The sequence below is a fragment of the Ovis canadensis genome, chromosome 9 (genome assembly GCF_042477335.2).
Source record: "Ovis canadensis isolate MfBH-ARS-UI-01 breed Bighorn chromosome 9, ARS-UI_OviCan_v2, whole genome shotgun sequence".
Classification (NCBI taxonomy): Eukaryota; Metazoa; Chordata; class Mammalia; order Artiodactyla; family Bovidae; genus Ovis; species Ovis canadensis.
The window spans coordinates 94,046,313-94,071,307 of NC_091253.1; the positions used below are offsets into that span (position 1 = coordinate 94,046,313).

Sequence of the window (24,995 nt, forward strand, 5' to 3'; positions counted from 1 at the left end):
AAATATCCAATATTTTAATTTCAGAAACATTCACAGTCAATACTGATCATCAAAGTCTATTCAATTGTTCAGTGATCCATGTCGATCATGATGACAGCTGAAATTCATCGATTGGGTATGTCCTACACAGGCAGTTTCCATTGGGAAAAGCATTTTGAAAGGAAGAAAGACCAAGCATAGGCCAGTTTGTGAAATAGCTGTCAGTGGTCACACGAGCCCCTGGTGGCCTCATGCCTTCAGACGGTTCCTCCAATTCAAGTGCCAAGATCTCTAGATACGCCGCACTCTTACCAAAACCTATTTTCAGAAAATGATCAGTTATATATATTGCAGGGAGAATGCTAACTTCAGTTATAGAAAAGTCAGAATTTTGAGAATCATCTCTTAATACGCTAAAGGAATATTAGGGGATTTGACATGGGGCTTATGGGCCATCCTAAGCACCTTCAAAATAAAGCCTATTGAGCACTGTGATAAAGAATTAGTCTCACTCTCCAGGAAAGGTTACTCTACATTAGTAATTTCACACTCATATTTAGAATGTTTCATCCAATACTTCTTAAGATTTCAGGAATCTCTTAGTTTTAAAAATCTTTTTTTCTGCCTGAAGAAGAATGGATAAGTTTAATGTTCAATTTAGTATCAAATAGTGGTTAACCAATATTGTTTCTAGAGCAAGATCTTGCAAAAGAAAACTTTAAGAAAATCTTCAGTTGACATAGAATCTGCTTTTAATAGTTTAATGATTACCATCCCTGAATTATTCTTTCTTGGGGTTGATTACCCTCAAACCACATGAAGTCAAACTTAGTATAGACCACATTATGTGAAAGACAGGTGTGGAGGGAATCCAGATGATCTTTCAATCATTCTCTCTCTCTACCTTATAAGGCGTGCACACACACACACACGCCTCCCACAAACACCCAGACAGGCATACACATTGCCATCTCCCGTGTATCTGGCATAGGCCTAGTCTTTAGCTCGTAACTCAGTGGGAAAGATAATTAGCTAGTTAGAGATAGAATGGAAAGAAATCATGCTGATTCTATCACACCCTGTCATAGCAAATAGAAGCTGTCAAAATGCCTGGAAATAAGGAAAATTTTATTGAGAAAATATAATTTGTATTTCCTAGACTTTTAAGATCCCTATGGACTTCCAAGGCGGCTCAATGGTAAAGAATCTGCCCACAGTGCAGGAGACCCAGGGTCCATCCCTGAGTCAGGAAGATCCCCTAGAGAAGGGAATGGCAACCCACTCCAGTATTCTTGTCTGATTTGATCTCTGGGTTGGGAATAGCCTCTAGGGAAGGAAATGGTAATCTATTCCAGTATCTTGCCTGGGAAATCCCACAGACAGAAGAGCCTGGTGGGCTACAGTCCACGGGGTTGCAAAGAGTCGGACACAACGGTGACGAAATAGCGGTAGCAGCAGCAGAAGCTGCAGCACAGAAGCCCTTCAGAGCCTTTTACTTTTAAGGTCAATAGACTTTCTCAAATTAAGCATGGAAACAACATAATAAATGACACAGAAACCATGCAATATTAGAACATTGGTTATGAAGGAAAGTAAAAAGAATGTAATATGTTTCATGCTAGAAGTACAGTGAGAATTCAAAGAGAAAATAAGTAAAATAATAGAGTGAGATGAGAAGGACATTGAAGAATCAAGAAAACAAACTGAGAATCAATATACAAAACCAAGGGAAAAAGCAAAAAAAAAAAAAAAAAAACCAAACAGGGAGAGGGAAGGAGAGAAAGAGGAAGAAAGGGAAGGAAGATGTTACAGAAAAACTTGAACAAACTTTTTGGCCAACCCAACAGAAGGTCAGAGTAACTCTTTCCACTTCTAGTTCTTTATTTTCTTTGCTTGTGGCTTAAAGACTTATGAATAAAAATTCTGTTGAAACTCTCCTTTGCCCAGAATTTCCCTTCTGGAGAAGGGAAAGGCAACCCACTCCAGGATTCTGGCCCGGAGAATTCCATGGACTGTATAGCCCATGGGGACGCAAAGAGTTGGACACGACTGAGCAGCTTTCACTTCACTTCGGTTCTCTTGAACATTCTTTAGAATGGCCCTTCTTGTGATATGATAGACTATATATAGATAAAGTAAAAAGATTTATTTTGAGACATCAACTCACATGATTTTAAAGGCTGAGACGTCCCATGATTTGCTGTCTGTAAGGAGAGCCAGTGGTGTAGTTTCAGTCCAGATCCAAAGGCCTAGGAACCAGGGGAGCCACTGAGGTAAGTCCCAGCTGGAGTCCAGAATGTCCAAGAACCAGGGTGTGTGTGTGTGTGCACTCAACCGCTCAGTCGTGTCTGACTCCTTGTGACTCCATGAACTGTAGCCCCCCAGGCTCCTCTACCATGGAATTTTCCAGGCAGGAATACTGGTCAGGATTCCGTTTCCTACTCCAGGGTTTATTCCCCAGCCAGGAATCAAAGCCACCTCTCTTGAGTCTCCTGCATTAGCAGGTGGATTCTTTACTACTGAGCCACCTGAGAAGCCCAAGATCCAGGGACAAAGGTGTAAATCCCTGTCTGACTTCAAAGCAGTGGCACCGATATCCCCAGACAGGAGACGTGTGTCCTGCCTCAAGCAGAGGGCAAAGTTCACCCTTCCTCTACCTTTTTGTTCTCTTCAGGGCCTTGGCAGATTGGATGGTGCCCACCTATACTGGTATTCCTGGAGCATCAATAGGATGTGTTAGAACTTCTTTTATCTTCGTATCTCTCAATCTCTATTTTATATTCTCCATCTCCCTGTTTTGCTACATTAAATCTATCTAATTTGTTGAGTTAAATATTCCGTTACAATATTTTAAATTATTTCATCACCTCTGCCCAGGCTTCTTTTAAACTTACTCATTGAATTTTAAAATTTCTGCTTTTAAGTTTAATTTACAGAATTTTCTATGTATATCTTGCAAATCTAAATGGTTTTTAAAAAACATGATTGTTATGTGCTTCTGTGTGTGACCTCTATTTCCCATTTTTAAATGCTAATAGCAGAAAGGAGTTTTAGATGTCTGCAGATGATCCCTTATAAGACTTCATTCCCTTGAGTGTTTTTATCTTTCTGGACTATTAGATCATAGAATTTTATCTGTGGGAATACTTTGATTTTGGATTGAGGTACGCCATGTGAATTTATTTACTTATCTGTTTGGAGATTTATAGCTTATATTTAAAAGGCCTGGAACTCTAGGAAGCTAATTGTGCAGATAATGTGAATTTAAATCATTAAAATACATAGAAACCAACTTGTGTTTGCAGATTGTCAAGGACTATATTTATTTATTTTTCTATCATTTAGTGCCAAGGTCTAAATATGAAAGATTTCTTCTGCTTCTTCTGTGCAATTATTTTATTTTAAATTCATTCTTCTATTGAGGGTAGAACCATTTCGGATTCTTGCTTTGTTTCCTATCAAAGTGTCCTTGAACTGCTGTAAGACTTCCCTGCAGTCACAACAGACACTAAACAAAGCAGCCATCAGCTGTGTACCGGATAAACCAACGATAGTATGTTTACACAGTGGGTCCTATGCATCAGTAGAATAAATAAACTATTGCCAGTCGCTCTCATATGAATAGATCTCTCAAACAAAACATTTTTTAAAAAGAAGCCAGTCACGAAAATATACGTATAGTATGTGGTTCCATTTTTATGGGCAAAACTAATATCTAGTTGCAGAGTCAGATGATGACCCTTTAAGGGAGTTAGTGACTGGAGAGAGAGGGGTGGAGGGGGCAAAAATTGTATTTCTTGGTTACAAAGGCTGTACACATTGCATGGGTGAGGTCACATAGGTGTGGGCTTACTTTGTGAAAATTTGTGGAACTGAACCCCTGTGATTCGTTTACTCTTTTTGTATGTATATTATTGTTCAGGCTGGTGCTGAGTGCTGGCACCCTACTCAGCATCATGCCACGTGCATTAGGACCACAGGTTCATACTTTTCCATTATGTTCTTGCAGGTTCTCTTTCTCTCTCCCTTTTTTTTTTTCCTCCTTTTTCTTCCTGACACATGATGCATTAAGGATGACTGGAGTCAGACATCCTGCATTAGAATCCATATGTCACTACCCACTAACTAGTTTGAGTTAGGTGCTAACCTTCAACCTGCAGCGTTCTCATTGGCAACTTGAGGAAAATAATAGTTCCTAAATGAAAGGATTATCATGAGGACTTAATTAGGTAATGTGCATAAAGCTCTTAGGACTGCACTTGGAAAACTGCAAGCTCTGACAAAGATTAGATGTGGTGATGATGATGATTATTATTAACCTCCACTTTCCTTGATTTCATGTTACATTCTCATCCTTCCTGGTCTATTTAGATTGCAGCATCATCTATTTAGACTCCCCTCTACCCACTCTCCTTGTTCTCACCCTCTTTTCCGCCAAGCTACCGTCCAAAGTACTTGGTGGCAGAGTGCCCAGATACTTTTATGATCTCCAAGAGTGCTCTCAAAAGCTATCACGCGAAATTGAAAAGAGGCGATTGCTTGATCCAAAATGAGAGAGAAAGGCTTGCGTTCTCACATATTAGAAATAAAGTCTTAAAACCCCAACAGTACCTAGCACAGGATTCTGTATTTCAGCCTGGTGTTTAATAGATGCTTTTGACCAGACTGGTGAGAAGAGTTCATCCACCTCACATGCAGGGCTAGGATGAACTGTCCTTACAAATAATCTCCCATAAAGGCAGCCCTGATATTTGTGGAGGTATTCATCTTACCATCACCTGTATATTTTAAACTTTAGTCTTCAGTTTGTCAACTTCTTTTAGTTATGGAACTTCATGACTAAATAGCTGGAGCTTTCTCTACGGTGGAGGCGCTCATTTAAAAGTTGCTTTCTCATTGTAACACACAATATGTTGAGTCATTTACATAGAATCTCATCTACAAGTGGATATACTCATACATTAGTAATTCATTATAAAGATATTTAAAAAAAGTTTATGTAAGGTCCCTGGCACAAAGTGAGGGTGCAAAGAATGGTGGGTTCTAGGTCAGATTAGAGCACCGACCTGGAGATATGGAAAAGAAGCAACACTGGATTTTCTTCTTCACTTCTCAGAATCCCATCTCCGTTCCCTTTCAGAGGCAGAGAACTGCCTCAAGCTAGAGGTGGAAGAGGCCTGATGTGGTTTTATGCCATACTGTGAACTGCACGAGCAGCCTCACCCAGGATACCGTTTCCAAGTCACGCAATGTTGGTGTTAAAGACTATCCTGGTGACACTTCCGTAAGTGGGTTACAGATTGTTGCTGTGGTGCATGCAAAGCATATTGGATAAATGTCTTTAGGAAAGGGAAAGACATTAGTCTCTTAGAGATCAATAGGATAATAAATTGTGTTTTGTTTCTCTACCTGGATTTAATGTTTACCTTTTATATAAACAGCAGCTTGCTTCTTTGCTGCCTCTGGTTTTCACAGCTTGTAGGGTCTTGAAACGTAGTTACTCTCTCCATGGTCAGCAAATTCCAAGTTTTTCTGGCAGACAAATGGTCACACAATTGGAGAGAAAAAAGAATTAAAGCAATTAAAAGCAAAGGCAGATGGTTTAGATGGTAAGTGTGGAGCAGAACTTTAGATAACCGACAGCACCCATCAGGTAGCCTGTGAAGCCCAAACAGAACCAAACTTCCAGGTAGACGCATCCTCTTCCATGTATCAAACACATACTGTTAGCTTCCCCTCCCATGTCCCAAGGCCTCTGTGACGTTCTTTTGGAGGAATTTCCCCTATATTGCATTGTCAACAGTGTGTGAAATGACAGACTTCTGACTATCCAGTACTGAAGAGTGAATACACATAATAAATAGTTTTTTGAAGTAAAACTGATTTAAAGTATTATATTAGTTTCAGTTGTACAGCACAGTAATCAATATTTTTACAGATTATATTCCATTAAAGTATTAAGGCTTCCCTGATAGCTCAGTTGGTAAGGAATCCACCTGCAATGTGAGAGACCTGGGTTCGATCCCTGGTTTGGGAAGATTCCCTGGGGAAGGGAAAGGCTACCCACTCCAGTATTCTGGCCTGGAGAATTCCATGAACTGTATAACCCTTTGGGTTGCAAAGAGTCAGACATGACTAAGTGACTTTCACTTTCACTCTCAAAGTATTACAAGACAATGGCTGCATTTTCCTGTGTTATACAATATATCCTTGTTGCTTATCTGTTTTTACACATAGTCGTTTGTATTTCTTAAGCCTATACCCTTATCTTGCTCTTCCCCACTGGTAACCACCAATTTGTTTTCTGTAAGTGAGTCTGTTTCTGTTTTCCAAATAGGTTCATTTGTATCATATTTCTGGTTCCACATATAAGTGATATTAGATGGTAATTTTCTTTCTCTTTCTGACTTACTTCATTTAGTGTAATATTCTCTACGTCCATCCATGTTGATGCAAGTGGCAGAATTTTATTCTTTCTTATGGATGCATAATATACCATTATGTATGTATGTCTTCTTTATCTATTCAGATAGTGTTTTGAATTAACAACAACTTAAATTATTTCCATTCCATTCTGCTTTCTTCAATTCAAATATGATCAATACTTAAGATTCTGCAAAAACCAGTGTGGAGATACGTTTCATTAACAAGGAGATTCATCGTGGAAGGACAGTTTTGTTAGTGTCATTTCTTATCCTCTGTCTTCTTCCATCAGAGTTGCTCCGATTAAGGCAAACAAGTTCCTAACATCCTGAGAAATCATGATTCGGCCAATTAGAATGGAAATAGAATGAAAAGAGGTCTTCATAGTTTCTTTCCTTAATTTTCTTCCCAAATGACTCATTCTCAATGAAAACTAGTTTACGACATTCCTTTTTCCGATTCAGTAGGGATAGCTGGGAGACAGGGAGGAGTTTATACCCCCCTCCCTGTATTATCCCAACTAAATAACATCTGTCCGGTTCGGCTGTATACACAGCTAGTCGGTGACAGACTCTTTGGGATCAACACTAAAATTAAAAGCCCAAGTGTAACTAGAGTCCTCCTGGGCTATATATCATTTGTTCTTATTCGGTCACTAAGTGAAGTCCAAATCTTTGCAACCCCATGGACTAAACAGGGCAGGTTCCTCTGTCCTCAACTATCTCCCAGAGTTTGCTCAAATTCATGTCATTGAATGGGTGATGCTACCCAACCATCTCATTCTCTGCTGCCCCTTTCTCCTCCCGCCTTCAATCTTTCCCAGCATCAGGGTCTTTTCCAATGTCTGCTCTTTGCATCAGGTGGCCTAAGTATGGAGCTACAGTATCAGCAACAGTCCTTCCAATGAATATTCAGGACTGATTTCCTTTAGGATTGACTGGTTTGATCTCCTTGCAGTCCAAGGGACTCTCAAGAGTCTTCTCTAGAACCAAATTTCAAAAGCATCAATTCTTTAGTGCTTACCCTTCTTCATGGTCCAACTCCCACAACTGTACATGACTACTGGAAAAGACAGAGTTTTGATTAGATGGACCTTAGTTGCAAAATGGTGTCTTTGCTTTTTAATACAATGTCAAGTTTTGTCATAGCTTTCCTTCCAAGGAGTAAGCATCTTTAATTACATGATTGCAGTCACTACCTACAGTGATTCTAAATCAAATCGCTTATAATTATACAGTGATAAATAGATTCAAGGGATTAGTTCTGGTAGACAGATTACCTGAAGAACAGTGGACAGAGGTTTATAATATTGTTCAGGAGGGAGTGATCAAAACCATTCCAAAAAAGCAATGCAAGAAGGCAAAGAGGTTGTCTGAGGAAGCTTTACAAATAGTTGAGGAAAGAAGAGAAGTGAAAGTCAGGGAGAAAAGGGAAGATATACCCAATTGAATGCAGAGTTCCAGAGAACAGCCGAGAGATATAAGAAGGCCTTCTTAAATGAAAAATGCAAAGAAATAGAGGAAAACAATAGAATGGGAAAGACTAGAAAGCTCTTCAAGAAAACTGGAGACAGCCAGGAAACATTTCATGAAAGGATGGGCAATAAAGGACGGAAATGGTAAGGACCTAACAGAAGCAGAAGAGTTTAAGAAGAGGTGGCAAGAATACACAGAAAAGCTGTACAAAAAGCATTTAATGACACTAATAGCCATGAGGGTGTGGTCACTCACCTAATTCCAGACATCCTGGAATGTGAAGTCAAGTGGGCCTTAGGAAGCATTATTATGAACAAAGCTAGAGGAGATGGTGGAATTCCAGTTGAGCTATTTAAAATCCTAAAAGATGATGCTGTGAAAGTGTTGCACTCAGTATGTCAGCCAGTTGGAAAACTCAGCAGTGGCCATAGGATTGAAAAAGGTCAGTTTTCATTCCAATCTTAAAGAAAGGGCAATGCCAAAGAATGCTCAAACTAGCAGATGAATGCACTCATTTCCATATTAGCAAGGTTATGCTCCAAATCCTTCAAGGTAGACTTCAAGAACTTCTAAATCGAGAACTTCTAAATGTACAAGCTGGGTTTTGAAGAGGCAGAGGAACCAGAGATCCAAATGCCAACATTCATTGGATCATGGAGAAAGCAAGGAAATTCCAGAAAAACATCTGCATCTGCTTCATTGACTAGGCTAAAGCCTTTGTCTATATAGATCATAACAAATTATGGAAAATTCTTAGAGATAGGAATACCAGACCACTCCTACCTGTCTCCTAAGAGACCTGTTTGCAGATCAAAAGCAACAGTTGGAACTGGACATGCAGCATCTGACTGGTTCAAAATTGGGAAAAGAGTATGACAAGACTGTATATTGTCACTCTGCTTATTTAACTTATATGCAGAGTACATCATGAGAAATATACTGCCAAGTGAGAAACGCCAGGCTGGATAAATCCCAAGCTGGAATCAAGATTGCCAGGAGAAATATCAACAACCTCAGATATGCAGATGCTATCACTCTAATGGCAGAAAGGAAAGAGGAACTAAAGAATTTCTCATCAGAGTGAAAAAGCTGGCTTAAAACTCATCATTCAAAAAACTAAGATCATGGAATCTGGCCTCATCATTTTATGGCAAATAGAAGGGAAAAAGTAGAAGCAGTGACAAGTTTTGTTTTCTTGGGCTCCAAGATCACTGCAGATGGTGACTGCAGCCATGAAACTAAAAGATGCTTGCTCCTTGGAAGGAAAGCTGTGACAAACCTAGACAGCATATTAAAAAACAGAGACATCACTTTGCTGACAAAGGTCTGTATAGTCAAAGATATGGTTTCCCAGTAGTCATGTATGGATGTGAGAATTGGACCATAAAGAAGGCTGAGCACCGAAGAATTGATGCTTTTGAACTGTGGTGCTAGAGAAGACTTTTGGGAATCCCTTGGATTTCAAGAAAATCAAACAAATCAATCCTTAAGGAAATCAGTCCTGAATATTCTTTGAAAGGACTGTTGCTGATGCTGAAGCTCCAATATTTTAGGCTACTTGATGTAAAGAGTCAATTCACTGGAAAAGACCTTGATGCTGGGAAAGATTGAAGGTAAAAGGAGAAGGAGGTGGCAGAGGATAAGATGGTTAGGTAGCACCACTGACTCAAAGAACATGAATATGAGCAAAATCCAGGAGATAGTGAAGGACAGGGGAGCCTGGTGTGCTGCAGTCCATGGGGTCATAAAGTGTCAGTCATACCCTAGTGACTGAAAGATAACAATACCAATACCTGAATGGCTTAGTGCTTTCCCCTACTTTCTTTGATTTAAGCCTGAATTTTGCAGTAAGGAGCTCATAATCTGAGCCACAGTCAGCTCCCAGTCTTGTTTTTGTTGACTATATAGAGCTTCTTCCTCTTTGGCTGCGATGAACATAATCTCATTTCATTATTGATCACCTGTGATGTCCATGTGTCTCTTGGGTTGTTGGTAAAGAGTGTTTGTTAGGATCAGTGTGTTCTCTTGGCAAAACTCTGTTGGCCTTTGTCATGCTTCATTTTGTACAGCAAGGCCAAGTGAAGTGAAGTGAAGTGAACGTCGTTCAGTTGTGCCTGACTCTTTGAGGCCCCATGGACTATAGCCAGCCAGGTTCCTCTGTTCATGGAATTCTCCAGGCCAGAATACTGGAGTGGATAGCTATTTCCTTCTCCAGGGGATCTTCCCAACCCAGGGATTGAATCCAGGTCTCCCACACTGCTGGAGAATTCTTTACCACCTGAGCCACCAGGGAAGCCCAAGAATACTGGAGTGGGTAACCTATCCCTTCTCCAGGGGATCTTCCCAACCCAGGAATTGAACCAGGGTCTCCTGCATTGCAGGTGGATTCTTTACCAGCTGAACCACAAGGGAAGTGCCTCCAAGGCCAAACTTGCCTGTTATTTCAAGCATCTCTTCAATCACCTACTTTTGCATTCCAATCCTCTATGATGAAAAGAATGTCTTTTTTTTGGTATTAGTTCTAGAAGGTGTTGTAGGCCTTCACAGAAGCAATTAACTTTAGCTTCTTTGCATGAGTGATTGGGGCATAGAGTTAGGTTTACCATGATATTCAGCGGTTTGCTTTGGAAATGAGCTGAGATCATTCTGTCATTTTTAAGACTGCACCCAAGTACTACATTCTGCACTCTTTTTTATATATCACATGGGTGAAGGGATGATTAACAAATATTTATGCCTACTATGTGCTGGGCATTCTGCCAACATCTTGAATCAAAAGAGAAAGAATGACCATTTGAAACCAGTGAGGAAACTTGATTGTAGAATGGTTTTACTTTTCTCCCCAATGCCGTATAGAATATGTGAAGTAACCTTCCATATGCTTGAGTGTGTTGATGCATGAATGCAAATAAAATGTACAAGAAGACTTACACTGGGTAGCAGTTATACGCCTTTTTTATTTCTACACAAATAGGCCCAGCCCAGCTTTTGTTAATTGCTGTTTAGAGTGATGATGATTAAAGTAAATACAGGAATACAAATAGGAATGCTTTAAAATAATGGTGTAGTCATTACTAATTCATTTTATATTTATTGTGGTATTAATTCTAATGAAGCTTCTTGATATTAATGTGGATGTTATAAGTACTCAGATTGAATTTTTCACTGTGAGTCAGTGTTAATTAAGTGAATGGTTATTATTACCTGTGTAATGGGCCTAGAAGGGATATTATTTTGGTGTTTATAGAAATCAATAGTAATGCTTTAGTAGTAAGAGCTGTTTTTATTCTTTCATGTTGATTATGGGTATTGCCTGATTAATGCATGCTTATTGTACAATAATATAATTAAGCAGAACCCAAGCTCATGACCCTAAGTTCCTGTAATGTCTTCCTCCTCTGCCAAAGAAAGAGTCTATCATATTAAAGTTGTCCTGAAATGGAATAAACTTGTTTTTCTAACTCTTTAAAACTCTGAGTCCATGTGTGGTTTATACAGACCATACTCAATTAGTCAGATTATTAGAATAATCTGTATAATTTTCTGAAAGTAGTTAAATGAGGTGGTGTAAAAGGGGTAGAATGCTATAAATTATTATTTTCTCATATCTGACATTGGTAGAATATGTTATAGTCCTCAAAGACTTTTCACAACCAAGGCCCTACTCCAATTATTTGTATTAGCAGTATTATTTTTAATAAGAAGCTATATGTTTAGTTCAGTTAAGAGAAGAATCTAACAGAGCAAAGTTAATCTTGCTTCTGGGGTTGAATCCTGGCTCCACGGCTTACTAACCATATGCTCTTCTAAGATTTAATGTCATGATTTATAAAACAGGGATAACAAATGAATCTACCTTCTAGCTTTATGAAGCACCTTACTCACTAATTGCCACAGCTTAAGTTCCCAATTTGCATTAACTTCTGCAATTTGACATGATGGACAGTCTGGCAGGGGACTGAAGGAGGCTGGTGTCGGCCATGGACCCATCTGTAGTGAAAGGAGGTGTTTAGGTAGCATTTCTGTTGGTAGTGGAAGGGGGCATGAGAAGGAAGGAGAGTACAAAGTAAGACAGGAGATGAAGCTGGCTGCCAGACCAGCTCATAGGAGGCCAGCAGGGCAGTGAGGACCAGCTGCGGGAGGGCAGACTGCTCTTGGATTGAGACCCGCAGGAAGAAGGTGCACCCCTGACTCAGCGGAAGGTGACATAAACAAAGCTGGTTTATGAAACCTGACCCCACGATCCGCACATAGTGAGGAGGAAACGGAAATGAGCCAAACTTTCCAAAATGCTTGCCACACTCAGAAATGCACAGCCAAAAGTGGGGATGACTTTTAGCAAATCTTACGCATCTGAATTAACTGACAATTTGATTTCCTTCATGAATTAACATGAACTATGGGGAGGAAAAACTAATAATTTAGGTTGCATATCTCAAATTGTGTTTTGCCTTAATAAGATTAAGATAGGTGTCAAAATGTTTATCATATGTAATTTTAATGATTTGTTGAGAATTAAAAACTCTATCAGTCATATCTATGCAGACTACATATAAGCATAAAAGAAATACTACTGTAAAATATTGGAGATTAGTTTCTACTGAAAGTTATATGTGCATACTAAGTTATTTCAGTCATGTCTGACTCTTTGTGACCATATGGACCGTAGCTCACCAGGTCCTCTGTCCATGAGATTCTCCAGGCAAAAATACTGGAGTGGGTTGCCATACCCTCCTTCAGGGGATCTTCCTGACCCAGGGATTGAACCTGCACCTCTTGCATTGGCAGGTGGGTTCTTTACCACTAGCAGCACCTGGAAAGTCCCTAAAAGTAATATAGCCTTCTTTTATATTCAGGTTTTAAAAGTAGAAACATATATACACATATATGTATATATATAATTCCTTTGTACTAAAAAGCAAAACACATATTTTGGTAATTATTTAATAGCACATCAAACACACAATCTCATTAGTCATAATACAATTGCTTCAGTATTAAAACATAAATTAAAAATTTGCCATACTTTGAAAAATTAACCTTAATGCATAAAGTTCATTACAGTGCAAAAATTAACCTTAATGCATTAAATCTCAATGCATGTATTAAATAGCTACTTTGTTAATTTATGTTCTGAATAATTTTAATACATAGTGGCTTATGGCATAATTTGAATCATGGTATAATTTAGATACTCAATATTTAAGCATAAAGAATCAAAAAAAAAGTGAAAAATTTCAAATGGAGTGAAAATATAAATCAGGCCATCATCTGTAACAACACAATACTTAATGGGTGACTGGAAAACTGGGCACTCCCCAGATCTGTGAAAACTTAGCTTATATTTTTAAAATACTGGTATAAAATGGGCATGATTTTCTGCCGAATTTAATCTCTCTCTCCTCTTTCTCTCTCTCTCTCCGCTTCTCTTCTCCCAACCTGTATTACCATCGTCTGCCCTTAGGAAAAATAATCCAATGGGAAAAAGTCATTAGGTTCTTTCTTTCACACACACACACACACACACACACACACACACACACACACACACAGACTGCCCCTTCCTCTCAGTGTAGTTGATACTGAAGTTTTTTTTTTTCTTTTAAGTAGAGAATGTAATATTTGAAATTCATCTAGTCAGGACTAGGATGCTTATTTCATAAATAAAATCAGTATTTTAAACACAGACACATTATATGTTATGCGTGCATGTGGTGGTGCTAGGGGTAAAGGACCCGGCTGCTAATGTAGGAGACATAAGAGGTGTGGGTTCTATCCCTGGGTCAGGAAGATCGCCTGGAGGAGGAAATGGCAACCCACTCCAGTATTCTTGCCGAGAGAATCCCATGGACAGAGGAGCCTAGTGGCCTACAGTCCATGGGGTCGCAAAGAGTGGGACACAGCTGAGCGTCTGAGCACACGCAGCACGCTATATGTAAAGGTCTGCCCATTTGAGTGCGGGATGAATAGTGGAAGATCAAATTAAAGGGGGAAGGAAAAGAAAGAGTAGAAATATACAAAGTACATTGAGAGAGAAAGTCAGTGGTAAGAAATGATGTATAAATAAAGGTAAGAAGGACAGGAAATGAGATAGAGAGAGTGGGTCAGTAAATGATAAGGGGCAGAAGGAGGGTGATTCACAGAGGGGATTCAGGAATTAAAAGCTTGTTTTAGAGTTTTGTCATAAGAACTAGATATGTGATCTAATCTGTACAGTTTTTCAGCCATTTCTTGGAATAGTATAAGAAGTTATTCACTAGGATTCCAGGTCACACAACACTGCTGAACTCATTTTACAGATGGAAGACACCTGATACATGGTGAAGTTTTCTGACTAGTACATGTTCCAGCGATGTTTAAGTACATTTCAGGTATTTGCAGCTTATAAAACCATTTTCCCATGACAAAGGGAAGAAGAAAAGTCAGAGAAAAAAAAATCCCAGGTTCTTTTTTCTATTATTAAAAACAATAGCAGTGGCATCTCCACATAACTTCTGGTAAGACTAAGCTCCTAGAGTGATTCTGTTCCACTTCATAACCTGAATTGTTAAAATATCTTTTAAGCTGTCAGGAAACCCTTGCTACATTTTTCTTTTGATCCTAACATCTCTCTTCAGAAGCTAAACATGGAAAGAGAGAACCTAAATGTCCGTGTAATACAAATAGCTATGGCTGTTTAAAAATAATTGCTTTCCAGGGATATCTGATTCAGTTATTATCTGCATTAAGTTTTAGATCAGATATTTGCTTTTTGGATATAGTGAATATTTGATATTTAAGAAGCATGGATATTGCTATTGATAAGCAAAATGAGGTCTGATAGGATTATGTCGGGGAACAGGCCCTGACTGTAGCCGTGGGACCAGCTTGAGCCACTCTGCACAGCAATGACCGCAGTCCAGATGACATTCCTCCTATTTTGCCTATTCATCTTTAAGGTCGAATGATGTAGAGCCAATGCCAAAAATATTAATCAACAAATTAATTAAAAATTAACAATAAATCTCTGTATCATTGAATTTCTAGATCACTGAGTTTCTGAGTGAAATCTATCATAATAATTCTTTAAATAATGTTTATTCTGAAGGTCCTTGGTTCTGTTTTCCCTTTTTCTACCTTTTCTGTTTCATTTTCCTTTCCTTCCTTTCATATACAATACCCCTTTCCTTCATGCTTGCTATTTATTCTGCTATTTAGAGCAAACTAATGAGGTAGTTTGTTACATCTCAGTTTTTGCTCAAAAACTCAAGACTTCTTGAGTCTTTGCTTTGTGGAATAGATATAATGATTCACCCTAAATTTTTTGGTGACTGCTGAGAGAGTCCTTTCGGGGTATCCTTTTGGTCCGAGCCCAACAGATGGTTAGTATTGATACTCAGGGTTAATGTGCCTCTTTAGTCTGCATTATAATGTTATAAGCAGAAAAGGGACTGCAGGCTATCATTGCCTTTTCCCCTCTGTGAGGATGAAGAGAGTACAGTTTCCTTCACTAACTGGGTAGAACAGATATGTAGAACAATATGGAACTGCATAAAGAGATTTACAAGTGGTTCCCACATTGCTCCTCATGCAAATCTGTCATTTGGATCCCACATCTCCAGCTTCATTTACCTAGCTGGAGCTCCTCTATTATTGTCGAATGGCACCACTCTGAATTCGACGAAACACGGCAGAGACATTTGGTGTTTGATGCTCTCTCTTTTATTAAAAAAATTATTTTTTAATTGAAGAATAACTTTACAGAATTTTGTTGTTTTCCGTCAAACCTCAACGTGAATCAGCCTCCCTTTTGAACCTCCTTCCTATCTTCCTCCCCACCCCACCCCTCTAGGTTGATGCCCTCTTTTAAGCAGTTCCCTTGGGTTTAGAAAACTTCACACCATCTACTTTCTGATAAGTTCTTTCTGTTTTAAATGGACTCACTTGCTTGGAATCCTTCAGGAAGAATTGGCAGTTGCTATGACTTACAGAAATTTTATAGAATCTGCCTTTAAAATTTTTTTTGCACAATAACTTGATAACTTCAAGTGCTAAAAGATATACTCTTGAAATTTTCAAGAGTTTATTTGAACAAAGATGGATTCAAATTGGGCAGTGCCAAAACAAAGTGCTCAAGAGCACTCTATCCACAGACGCTGAGAGAAAGGGTTTTAGAGAGCAGCCCGTGAACCCAACAAAGTAGGGACATCATTTGATAGGCTGTCACTTAAGCAGTTGTCTAATCTGGGAAAGCTTAAGTGGCAATGTGTGATTGGCTGTTTCGTCTTTAGAGTTGTTTTTCTTTCTTCTTCTTTTTTTTAATATGAGTGCTTTTATAGGTGTTGACTCTGACTTGAGTTTTGGTTTGCAAACTTAGGTTGCCAAGAAATTAGAGCTACCTCAATCTAATGGCCTCCTTGTTTATTTAATTTAATTCAACATATTAATTTGTTTTATAAGTTATCCTTTCTTTCTCTCTTCTCATCAGATAAGTAGCAAACTGGAGGCAGTGTGCCATGCCCAGTGCAGGTCAATCAGTTTATCCATAGGCTGAATTTATTGGCCATTATTTTATAAATTCTTTTAATATGGAAAAACAGGGACAGAATTTTAAGGCAGGAGGGGGATCCAAGGCTAAATCCACCTTCATTCTTGACCCAATGATTAACTTTCCTTCTGCCAACCCATCAACCCAGGCCAGGTAGAAGTCCTGCCTGCACTGTGCCAGTCCAGAAGCAAGCTTTCCTCCAACAACCACCGCATACAACTGGTCACAAAGAGTTGATTAATTCTCTAGTGTTTCTTGTGCCATCAGCCAGGAGAAAATACAATCAGTCCCTGGAAAGCGTTTCCTTCAGCTCTCAATTTAAAAATTCATGATGGCACAATTAAGATAAAACCTCATAACACTAGTAACTGAAGTCAGCAATTTATGGGCGTTTGAGAAGAATTTTCTTTAATTATAGAATTCATTAGTTCCTCTTTTACTTTTTTAAAAGCTAGTTTGAGCTGATTTGCTGAACTTAATCAGCATCCCATAGACATTTTCCCCTCTGAAATAAAGTCATGTAGTTGAACAGGTATTATGAAAGGAAGGGCTGCTTCTCACCACTTGACTCTGTCTTGGGGACACAGGATGTATTTAAATTACAAAGGCTGCTCTTGCTCAGGGGTGTTTGAATATGGCCAGATTTGGTACTTCTTTTTCTGCTACCATCCAAAGATCACGACCATCAATAGAAACTACGCTGAAGGTGCTGAAGGCAGAGACACAAAAAGTCAGGGGATAATGAAGCCTGGACATGGGTTTTGCTATTCTGCATGTGTTGTTCCCTTTGAATGAGGTGATCTTCCGGACATATGGACTTGGTTGTCTGTAGTACAGCGGTTGCTTTTGCTTGCCTAGAACCTGTATCTTTCCTCAGTAACAGTTTCTCTTGTTTCTTCTAGGAGAGCTCTCTCTCCCCCTCGGTCAGTCCTTGCTTCAGGTGGAAGAGAACAGGGCTCAAACCTGGCCACACGGCATTCGCTTCTTTTGGTCTCAGCAATTCACTTGGGGAAGGACACAGGACTTATTCCTGAGACTGATGCTGCAGTCATTTGCAGTGAGAAGCCTTCTCTTGTTCAGGTAGCAGACTTGGTTGAATGTGAATATGGGGCTGTTTTTGATTTTCCTGAGAATTCTGGAATCTTCTGGAAAAATGAAGCTGACACAGAAGATAACAGAGTCAGATGATAGGCAAATTCCCTGGACTCAACGAACCTTGCTTGAAGCCTGACCTGGCTTAGATTTCTCAACTCCTTGAATCAATCAGTGACTTTTATTTAAACCTGTTTGCTGAATCTGCTCACAAGCAAAATGCTGCTGATTGACATATCACTTCTCTCAGCTCAGCTTAAGTGTTACTTACTCAAGCAAGCTTTCTGTGATGAAACCACTGCCTCTTTCCTCTGCCTCCTCTCTGACTCAGTCAGGTTCCTTTACTACACACTATCATGAGTTGGGATTCATTCTTTTTATCTCAGTGTGGGATTTTACATTCATGTCTTATTGGATTAGCATGAGTTATCGGATTAATACCAGTCTTCCGTCTAATAATAATGATGATGCTAATGGTGATATATATATTGAGATCTAACCATGTGCCAGGCATTGCTGAAATTGTAGTAAACATGCCTTCTTTATGGTCCAACTCTCACATCCTCTTTCACCCTCATGAAGAGGCTCTTTAGTTCCTCTTTACTTTCTGCCATTAGAGGGGTGCCATCTGCATATCTGAGGTTGTTGATATTTCTCTTGGCTATCTTGATTCCAGCTTGTGCTTCATACAGCTGGCATTTTGCATGATGTACTCTGCATATAAGTTAAATAAGCAGGGTGACAATATACAAGCCTTGTTGTACTCCTTTCCCAATTTGGAACCAGTCATTGTTCCATGACCACTTCTAATTGTTGCTTCTTGACCCACAAATAGGTTTCTAGGGAGACAGGTAAGGTGGTCTGGTATTCCCATCTCTTTAAGAATTTCCCATAGTTCGTTGTGATCCACAGCCTCAGACTTTAGCATAGTCAATGACACAGAAGTAGATGTTTTTCTGAAATTCTCTTGCTTTCACTAAGATTCAGCAGGTGTTGGCAATTTGTTCTCTGGTTACTCCGCCTCTTTGGTTCCTCAGGTGCTTCAAAACCCAGCTTGTATATCTAGAAGTTCTCAGTACACATACTGCTGAAGCTTAGCTTGAAGGATTTGGAGCATAACCTGGTTAGCATGTGAAATGAGTATGCTATTTTTTATGGTATTTTGAACAGTCTTTGGCATTGTCCTTTTGGGAGATTAGAATGAAAATTGGCATTTTCCATTCCTGTGGTCACTGCTGAGTTTTCCAAATTTGTTGATATATTGAGTGCAACACTTTAATATCATCATCTTTTAGGATTTTAGAGAGTTCAGTTGGGATTCCATCACCTCCACTAGCTTTGTTGATAGTAATTCTTTCTGAGGCCCACTTGACTTCACATTCCAGATGTCTGGTTCTAGGTGAGTGACTACACCATCATGGATATCTGGGTCATTAAGACCTTTTAATATAGTTCTTCTGTGTATTCTTACCACCTCTTCTTATCCTCTTCTGCTTCTGTTAAGTCCTTACCATTTCTTTGTGCCCTTATCATGCCTATCCTTTCATGAAATATTATCTTGATATCTTTAATTTTCTTGAAGAATTCTCTACTATTTCCCATTCTATTGTTTTCCTCTATTTCTTTGCATTGTTCATTTAAGAAGCCCTTCCTATCTCTCCCAGCTATTCTCTGGAACTCTGTGTTTAGTTGAATATATCTTCCATTTTCTCCCTTGCCTTTTGCTTCTCTTCCTTCCTCAGCTATTTGTAAGGCCTCCTCAGACAACCTCTTTGCCTTCTTGCATTTCTTTTTCTTTGGAGTAGTTTTGGTCACTACCTCCTGTACAATGTCATGAACCTCTGTCCATATTTCTTCAGGCACTCTATCAGATCTAATGCCTTGAATCTCTTTGTCACTTCCACTGTATAACCATAAAGGATTTGATTTAGGTTGTACCTGAATGGCCTATTAGTTTTCTCTACTTTCTTCAATTTAAGCCTGAATTTTGCAATAAGGAGCTCATGATTTGAGCCACAGTCCACTTCAAGTTTTATTTTTACTGACTCTATGAAACTTCTTCATCTTTGGCTGCCAAGAATGTAATGTCTGATTTCAGTATTGGCCATCTGGTGATGTCCTTGTGTACAACTGTCTCTTGGGTTGTTAGAAAAGGTTTTTTCCTATGTCCAGTTCTCTTGACAAAACTCTGTTACCATTTGCCTTGCCAGAACCTGCTGCAATTATTCAAACTAGTCTACCCTAAGCCTGCCTACCCACCTTCACATACTCCTTCCTGTGGAAACCATAATAAAGGCTCTGCTGACATTTTCTCTTTGTTCCCTCTGCCCTTGACTAACCCTGGTGCTTCCCCAAGTGGCCCCTTTGTGTGGCTTGTCACACTTCATGTTTCTAGGGATCTGTGCATATAATAAACTTCTTTCTTCATAGCAATCATTTCTGTGTCTTTGTGTCCTAGCATACCTGGTTAAAACAAATCCTGGATATCTTTTAAACCCACTAGGACCTAATCATTGTGTAATGTCCTGATGTGAGTGGTACACTCTTTGGCTAGCTGTGGCAATGCCCTATTTCTCAACCTCTCCCTGCTGATACCTGCTAATCTCTACTGGCCTCCCTTTTGTTCAGGTTCCAGTCATGAGGGCGTGAGCCAACGTGACAAACACACTCCACCAAGCCAGCTGGCACAGGGCATTCTCCCAATTCAGCCCCTGCTTTCACGTGTAGTTTAGGGCAATCTCAGGCCTTATGAACTTACCAGGTGGAACGCAAGCTCCAGGGACACAGGTCTCTTCCTAGCTCATGGAGGCTACTATAAGGTCCAACCAGGCAAGCAGTTTCCTGTCTGTCCTTACATAGACCTTTGTAAGGCAGTTCTCTTAACCCTTTCTTCTTTGGGTGGGATAAAGGAGAAATGTCACAGCTGCTGCTGCTGCTGCTGCTGCTAAGTCACTTCAGTTGTGTCTGACTCTGTGCGACCCCATGGACAGCAGCCCACCAGGCTCCTCTGTCCTTGGGATTCTCCAGGCAAGAATACTGGAGTGGGTTGCCAGTTCCTTCTCCAAATGTCACAGCTATTGGCTCCATAATACTCAAACTTGAGGCATTTTCATTCCCCTTCTAAATGGAAGCGAGTAATAGGAATGAGGGATGCTGATTATTTAATGAGTTCTGATAACTTTTTGGTGAAAATAAGATGGAGCTGCACGCTACTTCTATTTAGGATGTGAAAGTACTTTTGCCTAATTTCTTTAGCTTTAGGGGCCTAAACTTCAATTCATCTCATCATGTATCCCATATTCAAACACTGTAAGTAGCACCTCTGTTGGAGAGATTTAATGTAGTGAGCCTTTGAGCTACTGTGTCTTAAGCAAATAGTTTCTGCTTTTATCAGTTTCCTAGTAGCAGTGCAATTTTGAGGAATTTTCATTTAAAAGTCCCAGGGCATTTTATTCTAAAGTGCGAGAATATGGCAGTACTAAATAATCTACTTCTCTATGATCACATTAAAATGCATGGCACAATTCGTTAATTACCATCTCAATCTAATTCTCTAAGAAGTTTGCCCTAATTGCATTGTTGATATGCACAGATGCAAATAGGATGTTGGTTGTTTCCCTTATAGCAAACCACTGTTTCTAGTAAGTACCAATCTATTCTCTTGTTAGGAAGACTGGTATGGTTCCATTGAACCACTAAACGTTGTCTCTCTATCACAAATGATGATAGCTAAACCCAGAAACCAAAGAGCACATTACTTCCCATCAACCCCACCCCCATATAGACACCCCCAAACAGCAAAGACATGTCCACAAATAAGGCAACAAATAGCAGAAAATTCCCTGTAGATTAGCAGGATGGAAGTGCAAATTGGACATTTGTGGAGCGGCACTCACCAGAAGGTATGTGAAACAAACAACCCCCAGCTGCTATGCTTTGCTTTTGTAAAAAGATCTTAAGGTTGTTTCACAAACACAGGTGTGAGAAGGCAAAAAGAAAAAGAGGAGGAGAAGAGGGAGAGAATGATCCATGGAAAACTGGCAACCACAAATAGGGATGGAAACTATATGTGTTGGTATGATGTGAGGCATCTGCCTCAATCCTCTCAGCTGTCCTGTTGATTCCTGAGAGGCACTGAGCGTGGATAGGTGTAGGTAGACACTGGAGGAAGGTCCAGAGTGGTGGAGAGAGGGATCTGAAGCCTGGTTAAAACATTTTTTTAATCAGCTAAATGGAAGATCTGTCACTTGTACAATCACGTCTCCTTAAAATCATACTTATATTCCTATAGGAATTAAAAAAGAGTAAGTATTTCTCTATATGAATTTTTATGTCTGCACATATATCGCATTTATTTATCTTTTAGCTTATTTCACTTGGAATATTTTGTCCCTCTGCAAAATGTTTTTGTTATGGAACACTTTATGCAAGTATGTTACAGTTACAAAACTCACAAATCTTGATTTTTCCAATCATGCTGTTGATCTGGGATTTAATTATATAAATGGCCAAAATAACATTTTATGTTTTGTAGATCAGGGTTCAGATATGGATTCAAGAGATCATAATGGTCAAATTCTCCTCTAGCTTCTGCCTGAATGAGCTTTGAGTGGTGACACTTACTTATACGTACTTGTGATTCTTTGTACTTCCGTGAATTATCTCTTTTGTTAAATGGGCATTTGGAGATTAATACGCTTAGTTTCATTAAAACCTCATGGAACCTTCAGGTTTATGGAAACAAAACGCTTTATTTTAACATTCAGGGAAAAAGAAAGTGACTCTATAGGTGAATAAATCATTTTGACAAATTTTGGAATAATTTATACTTTCTCCAAGTGCTTTAAATAATAGGATTGCAAATTTGGCATGTTGTCAGCATGATCTTTGTTTATCCCTTGGCTATACTGAAGAGATTTTTCAATACCCTGGATGACAGAGTTTCAGAAGGATAAAAAGAGATGCTGGTTGTTTACTGGCTTCTTCTTTAGCTTATTCTTCACAGATATTTGCATTTTTTGCCTGCTGAGCACCTATTTCCCATTCTATAATGGCATTCCATTTTTTCCTTTATCGAAGCATCCTCTTTGGAATTGTCAGATAAATATAGAACTCCTGGTTAAATCTGAATTTCAGAGAAACAGTGAATAAAATGTTAATGTAAATATGTCCCCAACATTGTGTGTTGTGCTTAGTTGCTCAGTCATATCCAACTCTGTAGCCAGCCAGTCTCCCCCACCATGGGATTCTCCAGGCAAGAATACTGGAGTGGGTTGCCATGCCCTCTTCCAGGGGATCTTCCCAACCCAGGAACCGAACCCAGGTCTCCCACATTGCAGGTGGATTTCTCCACCAGGGAAGCCCCTGTTCCCAACATTGTATAAGACATACTTATACTGACACAATATTATTTATCTGCAGTTCAAACTTAACTGAGCATCTTGAATTTTTATTTGCTAAATCTAGCAACTCTCTTCCTCTCTGCATGTGGTTCATGTGTGATTGTACCACTGAGCTTTAGGAGCAGGCATGCAACCCAGACCTGCCAATCAGAGCATGGTCTTAGTGATTGATTCAAGGATTGGTTTAAGATCATCCCAGACCAATGAAAGTGCTTCTCGGCCCTTTTACTAGAAGTTTTGGGAGAGAAAACCTTCTTTTATTGAAAAATGAAACCTAGAACAACTGGAGAAAAATATGCATAAAGAGCCTACCTAATAATGAAGTTAAGAAGGAGGAAAGCAGAGTCCAGAAATACTGAAAGAGACTGAATCTTGACCTCATTTAACTTCCTTGATCAGGCTATGCCTGAAGCTCACAATCTTACTTGAACCAAGAGTTTTGTTTTTTTTTTTAATTTAAACTAATTTGAAAAATGGTTAAATGTGTGTCTTTTGAAGTTTGCATTCTTAGTCCTCTATTTTTATTACTAATTTGTGTATACTTGGTTCTACCCAAGCAGATTTGTGAAATACTCTATGACATTCTGGGTGCAGCTAATGATACTTTTTTTTTTAATTTGCAAAATTTAATGACTTCTGTATCAAAATCTCTACCCTTTTTGAGGTATTGGTGAGAAATATCACACATTTAGGATCCTTCTTATTCTTCTTTCAACAGTGAAAGAACTGGAGTGAGTTAGGAATAGGATTTCCTTATATGCACACACTACATGTTGGTTATCCATTTAATGGGTGATAGACATTAGGGTTGTTTTTACTTTTTGGCTATTATAAATAGTGTTTCTATGAAGATTCACAAACAAGTTTTTGCATGGATATGTATTTTCTTATATTCTCCATTGTTTTCTTGCTATCACCATTGGATATGGTCTTCCCTTAGACCTGGGGCTTCATGATAACAAGCAAAATCTTTCTTGCTTAATTTTTTTTCCATTTTTTCATCTCAAATCTTTCAATCGCTTTCAGGAAGACTTATGCAATTAATTTGCCATGTCAATCAGTGTTTCAGAACTTCTCATCAAAGTTCTGAACCATTAATTGACATAGTTGTTCTCAAATAAAGCCCCAGTCTCTTCAGATTAACTTTATTTTTTCCATTAATATATTTTTTCAACTTCCAATCATACTTGTAGGCCCCCCAGACATGAAAAAAATCTTTGAATAATCCTTTGAGAGGGTGAAGACCCTCCCAATTCAGGAGGCACCTGCGCTCATTTTCCTTATTGTCTTTACCTTTATGTTTACTCCCATTTTGACATTTCCACTCAGATGTCCTCTTCCCTCCTGTACAATTTTAATATTCTTTATATCTTCTCTTCTATACAATTCTATTACAGGATGTTTTGCCTTCCCTTGGCTTCAAAACCACTTAATGTCTATATCATTCATATTTGTATTTAATCACTAATTACCTTTTATTGTTCTGTAACTGCTTAATGGACATATACCATATCTGCTTGGCCATATGAAAGGTCAAGGATGGCAAGCATTGTGTCTAAAAGGAGGCAGCTGTGAAAAGATTAAAAAATCCAGTGATGCTTGACTCTGATTCCAGTAATGGATGGCTGGGTAATAACTCAGTGCAACTTTGTCAACAAAGATTACTTGAAAAGCTGGGCAAAATATTTTTGAAATTTAGTTTATCTGCTAGACTAATATTTAAGTGAAGATAGATAATCTAAAACTCAGAGAGAAGGTGAAGGACAATGTTGAGAACTGGACACTATGAAAAAAGGAAATAAAAGTTTTGGAAAAGATCCAAAGAATTGAAACTATAATCAGAAATCTTCCAGCAAACAAAAGCCCAGATCCAGACGGCTTCACAGCTGAATTCTACCAAAACTTTCGAGAGAGCTAACACCGATCCTACTCAAACTCTTCCAGAAAATTGCAGAGGAGGGTAAACTTCCAAACTCATTCTATGAGGCCACCATCACCCTAATACCAAAACCTGACAAAGATGCCACCAAAAAAAAGAAAACTACAGGCCAATGTCACTGATGAACATAGATGCAAAAATCCTTAACAAAATTCTAG

At 38.9% G+C, this 24,995-nt stretch overlaps 1 long non-coding RNA gene across 1 annotated transcript in view; it reads right to left on the reverse strand.

Moving 5' to 3' along the window:
- LOC138446324 (uncharacterized) overlaps positions 1-24,995 on the reverse strand; it is a 54,456-nt gene that overhangs the window by 22,537 nt on the left and 6,924 nt on the right. Inside the window, exon 2 of the long non-coding RNA XR_011259270.1 lies at positions 5,406-5,511. This is a non-coding gene — a long non-coding RNA (uncharacterized lncRNA). The remainder of the gene's footprint in view (positions 1-5,405; positions 5,512-24,995) is intronic.